Source organism: Bubalus kerabau, chromosome 8 (assembly GCF_029407905.1).
Source record: "Bubalus kerabau isolate K-KA32 ecotype Philippines breed swamp buffalo chromosome 8, PCC_UOA_SB_1v2, whole genome shotgun sequence".
NCBI lineage: Eukaryota > Metazoa > Chordata > Mammalia > Artiodactyla > Bovidae > Bubalus > Bubalus kerabau.
Genome location: NC_073631.1, coordinates 38772669 through 38786832, shown reverse-complemented (window position 1 = coordinate 38786832; position 14164 = coordinate 38772669). Strand labels below are relative to the sequence as shown.

The window sequence follows — 14164 nt, the reverse complement described above, 5'->3', positions numbered from 1 at the left end:
TCTTCTTTTTACAGCTATTTGTAAGGCCTCCTCAGACAGCCATTTTGCTTTTTTGCATTTCTTTTTCTTGGGGATGGTCTTGCTCACTGTCTCCTGTCCAGTGTCACAAACCTTCATCCATAGTTCATCAGGCACTATCTATCATATCTAGTCCTTTAAATCTATTTGTCACTTCCACTATATAATAGTTAGGAATTTGATTTAGGTCATATGTGAATGGTCTAGTGGTTTTCCCTACTTTCTTCAATTTAAGTCTGAATTTGCCAATAAGGAGTTCATGATCTGAGCCACAGTCAGCTCCTGGTTTTGTTTTTGCTGACTACATAGAGCTTCTCCTTCTTTGGCTGAAAGGAATATAATCAATCTGATTTCAGTGTTGACCATCTGGTGATGCCCATGTGTAGAGTCTTCTCTTGTGTTGTTGGAAGAGGGTGTTTGCTATAACCAGTCCATTCTCTTGGCAGAACTCTATTAGCCTTTGCTCTGCTTCATTCTGTACTCCAAGGCCAAATTTGCCTGTTACTCCAGGTGTTTCTTGACTTTTTACTTTTGCATTCCTGTCCCCTATAATAAAAAGGACATCTTTTTTGGATGTTAATTCTAGGTCTTGTAGGTCTTCATAGAACCTTTCAACTTCACCTTCTTCAGCCTTACTGTTCAGGGCATAGACTTGGATTACTGGGATATTGAATGGTTTGCCTTGGAAACGGACAGAGATCATTCTGTCGTTTTTGAGACTGCATCCAAGTACTGCACTTCGGACTCTTTTGTTGACTATGATGGCTACTCAATTTCTTCTAAGAGATTCTTGCCAGCAGTAGTAGATATAATGGTCATCTAGGTTAAATTCATTCATTCCAGTCCATTTTAGTTTGTTGATTCCTAAAATGTCGACGTTCACTTTTGCTAGCTCCTGTTTGATCACTTCCAATTTGCCTTGGTTCATAGACCTAATATTCCAGGTTCCTATGCAGTATTGCTCTTTACAGCATCGGACCTTCCTTCCATCACCAGTCACATCCGCAACTGAGTGTTGTTTTTGCTTTGACTCTGTCTCTTCATTCTTTTTGGAGTTATTTCTCCACTGATATCCAGTAGCATATTGAGTACCTACCAACCTAGGGAGTTCATCTTTCAGTGTCCTATCTTTTTTCCTTTTCATACTGTTCATGGAGTTCTCACGGCAAGAGTACTGAAGTGGTTTACCATTCCCTTCTCCAGTGGACCACGTTTTGTCAGAGCTCTCCACCATGTCCTGTCTGTCTTGGGTGGCCCTAAATGGCATGGCTCATAGCTTCATTGAGTTAGACAAGGCTGTGGTCCATGTGATTATTTTGGTTAGTTTTCTGTGATTGTGTATTTCAGTCTCTCTGCCATCTGACAGAGAAGGATAAGAGGCTTACGAACATTCCCTGATGGGCTAGACTGAATGAGGGGGAAAATGGGTCTTGTTCTGATAGGTGGGTTCATGCTCAGTAAATCATTAATCCAATTTTCTGTTGATGGGTGGAGCTGTGTTCCCTCCCTGTTATTTACCTGGGCCCAAACTATGGTGGAGGTAATGAAGATAATGGTTACCTCCCTCAAAAGATCCCATGCATGGACTGCTGCAGCCCATGCCTCCAACCCTGTAGCAGGCCATCACCAACCCACATCTTTTTGGAGACTCCCGGACACCCACAGGCAAGTCCGGGACAGTCTCCTGTATGGTCACTGTTCCTTTCTCCTGGGTCCTGGTGCACAAAGTTCTCTTGTGCACTCTTGGAGGGGACAACAGGGTATGTATAAATGTGCATTAATTTGTACTTTAGGGTTTCCAATTAAAGGAAATGAACTGTAACTATGGGATAAATAAGATTACAGAAAATGAGAAAAATATCAGTGGCATTTTAAAATGTAATCCATCTTAGATATCTTTCTCTAGATCTCAGGAACTGTGGTACTAAAAACTACTAAAACATAAGAGGTATCTCTCACCATAGTGAGATTTGTCCTTACTCAGCTAAGAACAAACATGTTAGGCAAAGAATCCCTGAACCACCCTGACTGCTTCTATGTGGAAACACGTTCTTCATTTGAACACTTACAATCTTCTTTAACCTAATCTTTCCTGTCAACCTTTGAACATATAACACTACCAATTTGTTATTCACTGACTATATGTGTAGTAACTAGTACCTGGCATTTAAACAAAGATATTTGCATTTTCATCTTTGTATCTTGAACATCTCTTTAATGGGGTAAAATGAACAACTATATTTATTGTTATAGAAACATGTTCAAATACCAGGAAATGAGTAGGGAGAGATTGTCTGTGGGAAGCTTCTCATTTTTTTTCTTAAAAATCCTCCAAATTACGTGGCATAATTAAGATCAAACTTGTAGTTACAAGTTCTTTAGCTCTTTTTATGTGGTTTAGTGTTTTGTGTATAGGAGAATGGGGGGAAGACAATGAAAATGAAAATTGATTTTAATCTCCCCCTACTTCTCTAAAGAGAAAAAAACTAGCTAAACCTGTTTTGGAATGCAGAGGCTCTTTCTCAATAAAGACTAAGAAAAACTACAGCCTTAACACTGATCTTCAGTGTAACCATTTTCCATGTGAAACAGGCACCGGGAAGACAGGCAACATACTGGCTCTGCAGTGCTGGAATTCACAGTTTAGTGAAGGAAGTATACAGAAGTGGTCGGGGTTTCCAAAGAAGTGTATACTCAAAAATGCAATTAGAACGACCCAGAGGGATGGAATGGGGAGGGAGGAGGGAGGAGGGTTCAGGATGGGGAACACATGTATACCTGTGGCGGATTCATTTTGATATTTGGCAAAACTAATACAGTTATGTAAAGTTTAAAAATAAAATAAAATTAAAAAAAAAAATAAAATATATATTTAAAAAAAAATGCAATTAGAAGACAAAAGAAAGGTGCCACCTTGGGAGGTGTTTCTGGAAAGGAAAGTTTTCCTAGAGGAGAAGATGGTTGAGTTGAACCTTGATGGAAGGAGAGGACTGGAGCCGCTGGAAAGCATGCATTGCAACATGTACAAAGGCCAAGCAGAAGTAAAAAAACATCTAACTATTTACAGACAGACTCTGCCTTTTTCTTCTTTGCCTTGTGTAGCCTACTGTTAAATACATAGAAACCTTCCTTTAGAAGAATGTGGTCCCACATCGTGTGGTTTTAATTCATTAGAATAAAATTCAGGCCAGGATGGGGATAGTGTGTACATGGAGGTGTCTGTTCACGTAAAGATGCCTTCTGCTTTAAAGAGTATGTGCTTTTAAAAGCACTTGGAAATAGTCCAATCTTTTTTTGCTGACTCTGTTGTCTGCATAGCGAATTAGGAAAGACAGTGTTGGTCCTGCTAGATTTTATCTTAATCTTCACATGGATTCTTTTATTACTTAATGTTCTTTAGGAATGGGCCAGAAAGGGATACCAGAGTGTGTTTTTTCCTCTCTTTTCTTTTATTGGACTACGCATATATACAATACACTTACAAACAGCAGGTTTCAATCTATCTCTTTGAAAGAGTGACTGTGCTTTTAAATTAGACGCTCTGCTTGTAAGAGGGACCTAGTATTTATACACATGTGTGTGTGTATGTGTGTGTAATCTCCAAGCTCCTGCAGGTGAAATGCTGCAGGAGAGTTCTATAGGACTAAAGGTTAGGTTTTAAATATTAGTCAAATATGAAGCTGTATTTTAGGGATTTTTTTTTTTTTTAAACTGTGCAGTTGCAAATAACGGTCAATAAATTGTTGCCAGAAACTGAACCACCAAATTTAAATTCATATAGATTTCTGATGATTTCACAAGCAACTTAACTACGTAGAGTAATAATAATATGCTAGCTAACATTTTCCAAAAATGACAGGTAAATGTTTGCACCTGGTTGTCTTTTTCCCCCCAAAGGATCATGTATTCTTACAAAATGTTTCCTGATTTGAAAATGCCTGCACAAATCTAAAGGATAGATTGTGGTCCTTTAGTAACAGAATGAATTCTTTAGGATTTGCTTCATATAATCTCATCTTTTCCCTTTTGTACTCTGCATACTTAACACTCACATGCTAATATTAGCACTAATGCCTTAGGCCTAAATAGCAATAATTACTGGATGACATACTGGCTTCTATTTAAGTTGACAACTCAATAACTTGACATATGCATTACATCTCTATTACACTGGAATCTAAATGGCACTTTATAAAGCATTCCTTTTATATTTAGTTCACTGACTGATCAGACTGGAGCTTATGCTCATCATGTGTCTGTTAAATACTAGTGGCTGTCTCATTGTTTCTAAGACCTTGCCAGTGGTGGATAATGGAATCATGGAAAGCTGTGTTTACAGAGAAATGCTGGGATTTTGATAATATGTGTTTCTTGTAAAGAAAAGTCAAAGACATTTTTACAATTTTTTTAACATTTGTAGAAAATGCCATACCTAAGAAATTCAGTCCGGAATATAAGACATATAATTTTTTTTCCCCCTCACAGTTGTTCAACAAATAAATCTACTTTAGAAAATTATTTTTATGTTTTAGAAAGTTTTGTTTTAGCAACATTTCAATTATCAATATGAAGAGCATAATAATTATAAAATATGTATATCTGTTTTTGTTATCTAAACCTCACACAGCTTGGAATATTTCAATCTATTCTACAATATAAGCGAAGTTTAGCATACGAACATTCTTTCCCTGCTTCACTCTTCTGCCTTTAATCCTCTCTGTACCTTAACCCTTCTCCTTTCTCCTCTTTTGCTTCCAAAAGACATGAGGCTGGGGTAGCAGTGACGGCAGGCACAGGGTTCATGTGGAATGAGTTCGTTAGTGTGGGCAGCTGTGGTCAGGACAGCCCATGCAGGGATTGTGTGTCAGAGGGAAGTAGTAAGGGCAGCCTTCAAGTTTTGGGAGATTAGTCACACACAGGGAAATTATCAAAAAACTAAATACATTGAGGATATTGGAAACTAAGTTTCTCAATGATAGAGAAGGAAGGCACACATATTAGAAGATTTTTGACATTGGAGCACCACATTAATAATGAGCTTATCAACTTCTAAGTACCACCTCTCCACTAAAAAGCACCATAGACTACTAGAGAAACAGGTGATTTTAGTACTGCCAGAAATATCTTGTTGGGACAGTAAGGAACAACTCAAAGAAAAATGGGAGTATAATAAAAGGATTCATAAGTCAGTTTTAAGGGGCTCATATTGGCCAAAGAAAGGTCAGTCTAACCATTTATTTCTATAATGATACTAACAGACAATAAAAAAGAAATCAATGAATACACACTGATATAAATAAGCAAATCTATAAATAAATGGGAAAAAGTACAAGTAGAAGTTAATGACAACTATCATGTTTTGACACTATCCTAGCCACAATTTATTCAAGCAAGAAACATCAATGACTGCTAAAAATAGATGACAGTGGGATGAGGAAATGGATATTTATATAGTTTCAAATTACCTCTACACAGAATTCTTAATTAGAAAGCAAAAAGAGTGGAGAAAGCTAATACAGCTTAATTATGTGAACAAAGTTAACACAACACAAAAATTAAGACAGAAACAATCATGTGCTACATGATAAGATGCATAAAAACGAAAGCATAGTATTGTTTGCCTGATACGTCTCTCAGTTCAGTTCATTTCAGTCACTCAGTCATGTCCGACTCTTTGCGACCCCATGAATTGCAGCACACCAGGCCTCCCTGTCCATCACCAACTCCCGGAGTTCACTCAAACTCGCGTCCATCGAATCAGTGAAGCCATCCAGCCATCTCATCCTCTGTCGTCCCCTTCTCCTCCTGCCCCCAATCCCTCCCAGCATCAGAGTCTTTTCCAATGAGTCAACTCTTCGCATGAGGTGGCCAAAGTACTGGAGTTTCAGCCTTAGCATCAGTCCTTCCAAAGAAATCCCAGGGCTGATCTCCTTCAGAATGGACTGGTTGGATCTCCTTGCAGTCCAAGGGACTCTCAAGAGTCTTCTCCAACACCACACTTCAAAAGCATCAATTCTTTGGGCTCAGCTTTCTTCACAGTCCAACTCTCACATCCATACATGACCACTGGAAAAGCCATAGCCTTGATTTGACGGACCTTTGTTGGCAAAGTAATGTCTCTAAAAAATGTATAATCTGACTCTCTTTATGAGAAAACATCAAGCCAACCTAAATTAAGAATATTTCACAAAATGATAGCCTGAAATCTTGAAAAACATGAAGGCTATGAAATCAAAGGACCATTGAGGAAGGTTCCTGGATGAAGCAGATTAGAAAGATATGACAACTGGGTATATGTATGATCCTGGATTGGATGCTTTCAATATAAAGGGCACAAGTGAAATTTTAAAAGGTTCTGTGAGTAAATGGTATGCAGTTGTTTGCATTCTTCTTGCTACTTTTCAGAAAGTATGCAGTTATTTGAAAATAAAATCAATATTTTGAATATGAAAAAAATATTTTATATTTCTTTCTAAATGCTTTTTTAAAATTAACTTTATAGAAGTAGAACTGATATACAAAAATGCTGCACATATTTATTGTATTCCATTTGGTGAATATGGACATATTACATATACCCCTGAAACTACTATCACAATCAAGGTAGTAAATATATCATCACCTCCAAAAGTTTACTCTTGCCCAATTTTGTGTATATGTGTGTGTAAAAAGAATACTTAATATGAAATACATCCACTTAACAAATATTTAAATGAACATTATAATATTGTTAAGTATAAATGAATTTTTAAGAGACATTTTTCGCTTGCTTCATTTATGCGACATGCAATTTAAGTTTTGCCTAATTTCCAGCAATACACTCACATAGAAACTCCCCATGACATACCAATAGAGATATAAAATCAGCAACTATGGGAGGAGTGCTTTTGAACTTCCCTTTTATTTCCTTTGACCTGGACACCTGCATCCTGGATGGTATCTTTCTAAGTTCGTCATGACAGTGCAATAGGAAATGGCCATCTTATCAAACTTCCTGGAAATCCTTCTTTCCCAAAGAAAACAAGGACAAAACTCACATAAGCAAATGTTCCCTTCACAGTGCTTCTCTCAGCGTCCTCCAATATTGAATTCGTTAACAGATACCCTGAAGGGATGGTAGGTTTGTGGGGAAAGACGACACTATATCCATATTTATTAACAGCCCTTCAAACAGAATAGCCATTTCCCTTGAGATTGTGCCCTTACAAACAACATAATATAGTGTCCAATGCTTCACATAAGACATGTCATTAACTGCAGAACCATCTATCATGTGGTCTGTCTCATGTTTCTTTCTTTCTTTTTTTTTTTTTTTTTTTTTTGCTGATGCCAAATGATCACAAAATTTCCCAGAAGCAAATGAACACCACAAAAAATGAGTACAGAAGACAGTTCATGTACTTCTTAGAAAGGAAGAAGGAAGCAGGATGAGTTCAAGGAGAAAAACAGGACTTAAGGGCAATGGCAACCCACTCCAGTACTCTTGCCTGGAAAATCCCATGGACGGAGGAGCCTGGTAGGCTGCAGCCCATAGGGTCGCGGAGAGTCGGACACGACTAAGCAACTTCACTTTCACTTTTCACTTTCTTGCATTGGAGGAGGAAATGGCAACCCACTCCAGTGATCTTGCCTGGAGAATTCCAGGGACGGGGGAGCCTGGTGGGCTGCCGTCTATGGGGTCACATAGAGTCGGACACGACTGAAGCGACTTAGCAGTAGCAAGGGCACAGAGGGTCAAAATGATGCAGAGAGACTCAAAGGGCCTTTGAAAGTGTTTATGAGTCAATCTTGTAGCTTAGTCAGTAAAGAATCTACCTCCAATGCAGGAGACCCAGGTTCGATTCCTGGGTTGGGAAGATCCCTGGTGAAGGAAATAGCAATGCAGTCCAGCATTCTTGCCTGGAGAATCCCACGGACAGAGGTATCTGGCAGGCAACAGTCCACAGGGTCGCAAGAGTCAGACACAACTTAGTGACTAAACCACCACCAGCATGAAACAATCACCAAAGCAGATCAGGTACTACGGTCGTCTGTTCTGATAGTTTTTACTGAAGAGTGAAGCAGCCAAAGAATATTTTGAAAATTATCAAAATGTATCTAAATGTCAGATGCCAAAAGATCATCCATTTCCCCAAAAATCTCTATGGGAATATTGTTTCATTAATCTAGTTGTGTGTGTGTGTGTGTGTGTGTGCGCGCGTGTGTGCATGCGCTCAGTCGTGTCTGACTCTTTGAGACCCCATGGACTGTAGCCTGCCAGGCTACCACTCTCTAGAGTGGTTGCTATTTCCTTCTCCAGGGGATCCTCTTGACTCAGGGGTTGAACCTGTATCTCTTGCATCTCCTGCATTGGCATATGGATTGTTTACCACCGTGCCATATGGGAAGTCCAATTCATATTAATTCCACATATCCATCTTTGACTGCCTACTATTCCCAAAACACTTTTAGAAATAATGAAGAGTATACAAAGATAAATATGGTATAATCTCATATCTGAAAGCTGAGTCTATGAGATGGCATTACTCTAGTACAAGACAAAAGATGATACATTCCTTTGGGTTTTGGTTGTTGCTCTTTGGAATCAAATGTTTCCTAGAAAATAAAACAGAAAAGACTTGAGCAAATCTGTACATGTTTGCAAAAAAAAAAAAAGAACCAGAGATGGTTACAGATACATTTGCATGGGGACTACAGAGGATCTCCATGGCAGGGTCAAAAATGTTTCTTTGTGTGGCAGACTGGGAAGGATTATAAAGGTCAAGATTCACAAGCAGAAGGTCCCAAGAAGTCTGAAAGCACCTATGGAGTTACGGTTTGTAAGGAGAATGGGAATGGGAGAGAAACAGTACATGGAAAAGAAAGTGGGCAGGATGCAGGGGGAAAACAAATCTGGCCTTCTTCAGTGTTTGCCCAAGGCCAGTCTTGTTATCTCAATTGCTACATCCACACTTAAAGAGTTAATAATGCAGGAAATATAGACTTCCTCCACCCGTCACACTCCTTGCTCACATGCAGCCCTCACACCATTAGTGCCTTAACAAGGCTCTGCTGTTCATGCCAGGATTTCCTTTCCTTTTTTATGTTTTTATTATTGTTATTATTACTTGGATTTATAAGTGTCACTTGCTGTATACTAAACAGTGTAAGTTGGTATTTGGATTTCATGTGTTTTTAGACAGCACTTGCTCAGCACAAAAGAAAGGGGGAAGAAAAGCTGTTACATGTTTTCTGTCAAAAAGCCTCCCTACTCAAAGTTTAGATTCACCTGGAAGGAGATCTGCTGACAAAAAAAATACATGGAATTTCCAATATTATAATTCACACAGTCTGTGTTAAAATAAAAAATAACAACCTAGAGCAGGAAATATATTTTCCTTGATATTTGCAGTGATTGTTTTATGGTTTGCTCTGGGCATTTGGTTTATTAACTATAACTCTGAGAGATCATTTGATCATTTCTTTTCCTCTATTTTTGTCTGTTAAACGCAGAGATCATTTGATCACTTTTTTCCTCTGTTCTTTTCTTATGGAATTATTACTATTTGGATGCTGCACTCTTTTGAATGCTCCTCTTATTCTCTTTTGTTATCTGAATATCCCTTTTAAATACCAATCTATATTTAATTCATATTCCTGTATATCTGTTGGGAAAGGTAATTTTGAGCACTCAGTCTTTTGACCTCCATTTGGCCACATAAGAATGGACTTTGGACGAGTTGCCAGTCCAGGTTCGAAGCACAATACTGGATGCTTGGGGCTGGTGCACTGGGATGACCCAGAGGGATGGAATGGGGAGGGAGGAGGGAGGAGGGTTCAGGATGGGGAACACATGTATACCTGTGGCGGATTCATTTTGATATTTGGCAAAACTAATACAGTTATGTAAAGTTTAAAAATAAAATAAAATTAAAAAAAAAAAATGGACTTTGGGCCTGGAACCCTTCCTTACCAAGTGATATTAATAAGAGATCTTCCCAGTCTAGCTGAGCTTACTGCATGTGTGAACATCATTCCCTGTTTCAGATGTAAGGTATTACCCCTCTTTTTCTGGTTAAGTACAGTCTGAATCTGTGTTTCAGACTTACAGAGGAGAGAATGAAGTCGTTCTACTACAGCACAAAGATTGTATACAGCTCTACAACCACATGGGCTGCAGAGTAGATCTGAGGTCCACAGTGCAAAAAGCTTGAGCCTGTGCCCTTTCCCGTTACCACTCAAGCCTAGTGTGCGTGCAATCTGTTCTCAGCGACCTCAAATCATGCTCTAGTCTCTCCTCTTTGCAGCACTTAACTCCCTTTTAAACTGGAAGGCACACTTTGGACACTCAGTAAAATGAGCTTACAAAGTCTTTCTAAGGATAAATAATGATTTACTTTTTGAAGTTTGCTTTTCCCTATATACTTTTTTCCCCTCTGTTAGATTATTCACTAAATTCCATATTGAAGAATTTTCTTGGATATCTGTTCATCATTAGTTTGCTACTTATATTCAAGAGTAGGGGATTAAAATGCTGTTTGGCAGTTCTGAGCATGTGGGTGTGGGTGGTCAACTGTGGGTTTCATTGAAAAATGATCCGACTGGGCCATTTTCATTGGAAAATCCCTATGTCAGGATCTTAATGTTTTGTCTTTTGGTGTGGTTAGGTTCTGCAGACTCTTTAGTCTTCTGCCTGGAACCAATGTTTTGAGAGCTAAGAGAAAGAAGATGGCTGGGCAGAGGGGATGTCTCAGCCCTTCCTGTAAATATACACACTTATAGTTAATGCTTCACACTCAACTGTACAGAGTATGCAACAGTTCACAGATCTTCTGCTTTATTCTCTCCAGAAAACAAGCCTCCAGTCTCCTGTCAGCATGGGACTATAAATTAGCTACTTATAGTAGGGTAAAAAATTGGAACAATTACATGTTTTATAAACAGGCTTTTAACCAATCTTTCTTCTGTTAACAGACTTTTCTCTCTAGTCAACTGACAAGTGACCTAGGGACACCAATTCCTGAAGTCTGGGGGATGTGCAGTGCAAACTGTTTGGCCTCCTATTTCTCACTGCTGCTTTAAGTTTCAGATTTTTTGAATCTGTTATATCAGATTCTCAATTTTTTCTCTCATATTCATTCTATTCTTATGAATCTAGATCTTTATTGTTATGTTAGTCTGCTTTTGTGAGGGAGTGATATTAATATGTGTTCAATTCACCACTACCTGAAATTTTACAGCTATCCATTTGGTGATCAACATTTTAGAGTCAAATTATATATTCTACAGTATTTTTAATTGAGTATCAAAATCATAATAACATTGACAATACATTTATTAACTTTTGAAAGAATTTTTTGGTCCATCTTTGATTGGAGGTTACTAGCAGATGTGTCCACCCTCTGAATGTACCATCAACACATACATGACACAATGAACTCTATAGAGCTGCTGCTGCTGCTGCTAAGTCTCTTCAGTCGTGTCCGACTCTGTGCGACCCCATGGACTGCAGCCCACCAGGCTCCCCCATCCCTGGGATTCTCCAGGCAAGAACACTGGAGTGGGTTGCCATTTCCTTCTCCAATGCAGGAAAGTGAAAAGTGAAAGTGAAGTCGCTCAGTCGTGTCCGACTCTTCATGACCCCATGGACTGCAGCCCACCAGGCTCCTCCATCCATGGGATTTTCCAGGTAAGAGTGCTGGTTTGGGGTGCCATTGCCTTCTCTGACTCTGTAGAGGGAGTGGCCTAAAATAGGGCAGAAGCATGAATCTATTTGAAAATAGAGTAGTAATGCCAGTGGGCTTTACATTAATTTGGATTCAGTCAAGAAAACATTGCTACCTTTAAGATCTGGAGAACAAAGGATATAACATAGGAATTAGGGCTCCAAGAAATGTTAGAAGAATTGGAGAGCAAAATTTAAGGAACAGCAGCTGGAACATCAGTGAAGAAGCTACTGAAGATCTGAGCTTGAGGCACAAAACTGGGTAGCTCTTAAAAGTATAAAGAATAACTACTGCAATTCTCAAGAAAAACTGTAAAGCACCTATGAATTCTCTCTTGTGCCATAGTGAGGTGGGTGACTCTCAAATATAGCCGGAGAACCTTCTGTGGATATGCAGTCACTTCCAAAATACAGCTGTCCACTATATTTCTTCTATTCTGCCTTTCAAATTGCACTGTGTTTTCACTGGCCAACTACAGAGAACCACAGACAGAAGGGATTCTTGTCCGAGTGCAAAGGGAAACTTGTAAGGGCTGTTAGTAAAGCTGAATTAGCAAAGATAATCCACCTACAACATAAAAAAAACATTGCATCTATTCAGTCAAGTCCTGTGGCTATGGACTAATTTGCAGTGGTACTGACAGGAATGCAAAATGACTGAGAAAAGCTGAGTGAAGGTGAAGATATAAACTAAAATATTTCTCTCTTGTATCAGGTTCCATGTAACAAATAAAGTATACCTACTTTTAAATGTCAGTTTTGAGAGTGTAGTAAAACAAAACCAACTACTACCAGTAATTTGAAGAGAAGTGCAAAAAAATGTCAAACTACTAAGAAAAGAGAATAAGGAAAAAAAAAGAAAATCAGCCATTTTACCTTCAGATCCTGGACTAATGCTTTCCACTAAGCCATGTAGTTCTCCCATTGACCAAAAACAATCTCACAGAATACCAGCCTCAAACAAGATTACTTTGAGTCCAAGACAAAGTGAAACAAAACAAGGCCAGGCCACTTATTGTGCCAAAGTCCAGGCTAAAACAAGTCACCACAAAATAACAGACATTTGCCTTGCCTCTTTTGGCTAAAATGAGTAACTTTCCACTCTTTATCAATCATGGGTTTATCCTCATCCTAGCCTTTTCTTCCTACAAATAAGATGTATTGAAATACCAATCATAAAATTGTCCCACTTTCTCTGAGCATCCAGTTTACAGCACCAGGCTGACCGCTGTGGCCTCCTTAAACCTTCCCCCAAATTGTCCACAAAAGCCCTCCAATTTCTGTAACAGATTCTAATAGTCTCTTCTTGTGACACTACATGGTTACTCATGGTGACAGGTAACGTTAACTTGTTAACTTGGCTTTGTGTCCAGTTGTTTGGCCACGTACCATCTACAGGTATTACTCTGAAGATATTTAAAATATTACTGACATTTAACAGGTAGACTTTGAGTAAGCAGATTACCTTCTATAATGTGTGTGGGCCTTGTTCCATGACGTTCCCTCTACTGTATTAAACTCAATGTGTTTAGTTATAAAGATGTATTCCTGGTAGTATTTCTCTGAAGGGTGTTGACCTCGTCCTGTCCTGCATTATTTCTCTCACAGAGCCAAAAGAAAAAAGGGAAGCATCTCTATATAAGGAAATAAACTGGAAAATCAGGGAGATTTTTTTTTCTCTTAGTTTTTTTTTTTTTTTTAATTTTCTTTTTCATAAAAGGAGCTGGCTATTTGAAGACTATACCCAATCTGTATGTTTTACACAATCAGTGAAGACTTTTGAATACATTTCAAGTATTAAATCTATTTAAATATATCATTTTAAAGAAGGTCGTGGCAAATAGTTAGTTTCACTTAATAAAATGGTTGGTTTTACTTAATAGAATGCACACTAGTTCTCTGCATCTTTTCAAGGCTAATGAAAATATTGCTAAATGGATAAACAGTGATGCTAAAGTACCATCCACAGAATTACAGATTTCTCTGCAAAGAACAGATTTTTATTTTCTCTGAAAAGAAAAGAAAAATCTGTGTTTCTTTCTCTCAAAATATCAGCATTACAGAAATAGCACCGCTTACCAAATTCTGTTTAATATATTTCCTATGACCAGAACATCATTTGTTTTCCTTTACCAGAATTTGGTCAGTTTCCACTCTTTCACAGAACATAAAAAAAAAAAAAAAAATTATGAGGATCTTGAGTGTTAAAGCTTGTGACAAAAATCAATCCTAATGGGAAATTGGTGAGTTCATTTACAACCAGGAAACCATTAAGGAAATTCTGTTTCAAGAAATCCTAATTGGTCATATGTTAGTGACCAGTCCAGTGATTAAATCATCCTTTACGTAATTATTAGGGAAAAAAACAAACAAACATACTTTTATATATTCATGGCCCAGAGCCACTACACCCCAGCTTGATCTTATCAGCCTTTGCAAACA

General features: G+C 38.3%; 1 long non-coding RNA gene across 1 annotated transcript in view; it reads left to right on the top strand.

The window, feature by feature from the left end:
- Positions 1-1602: 1602 nt before the first annotated feature.
- Positions 1603-14164, top strand: part of LOC129658528 (uncharacterized) — a 37395-nt gene continuing 24833 nt past the window's right edge. The window contains exon 1 of the long non-coding RNA XR_008717390.1: positions 1603-1778. This is a non-coding gene — a long non-coding RNA (uncharacterized LOC129658528). The remainder of the gene's footprint in view (positions 1779-14164) is intronic.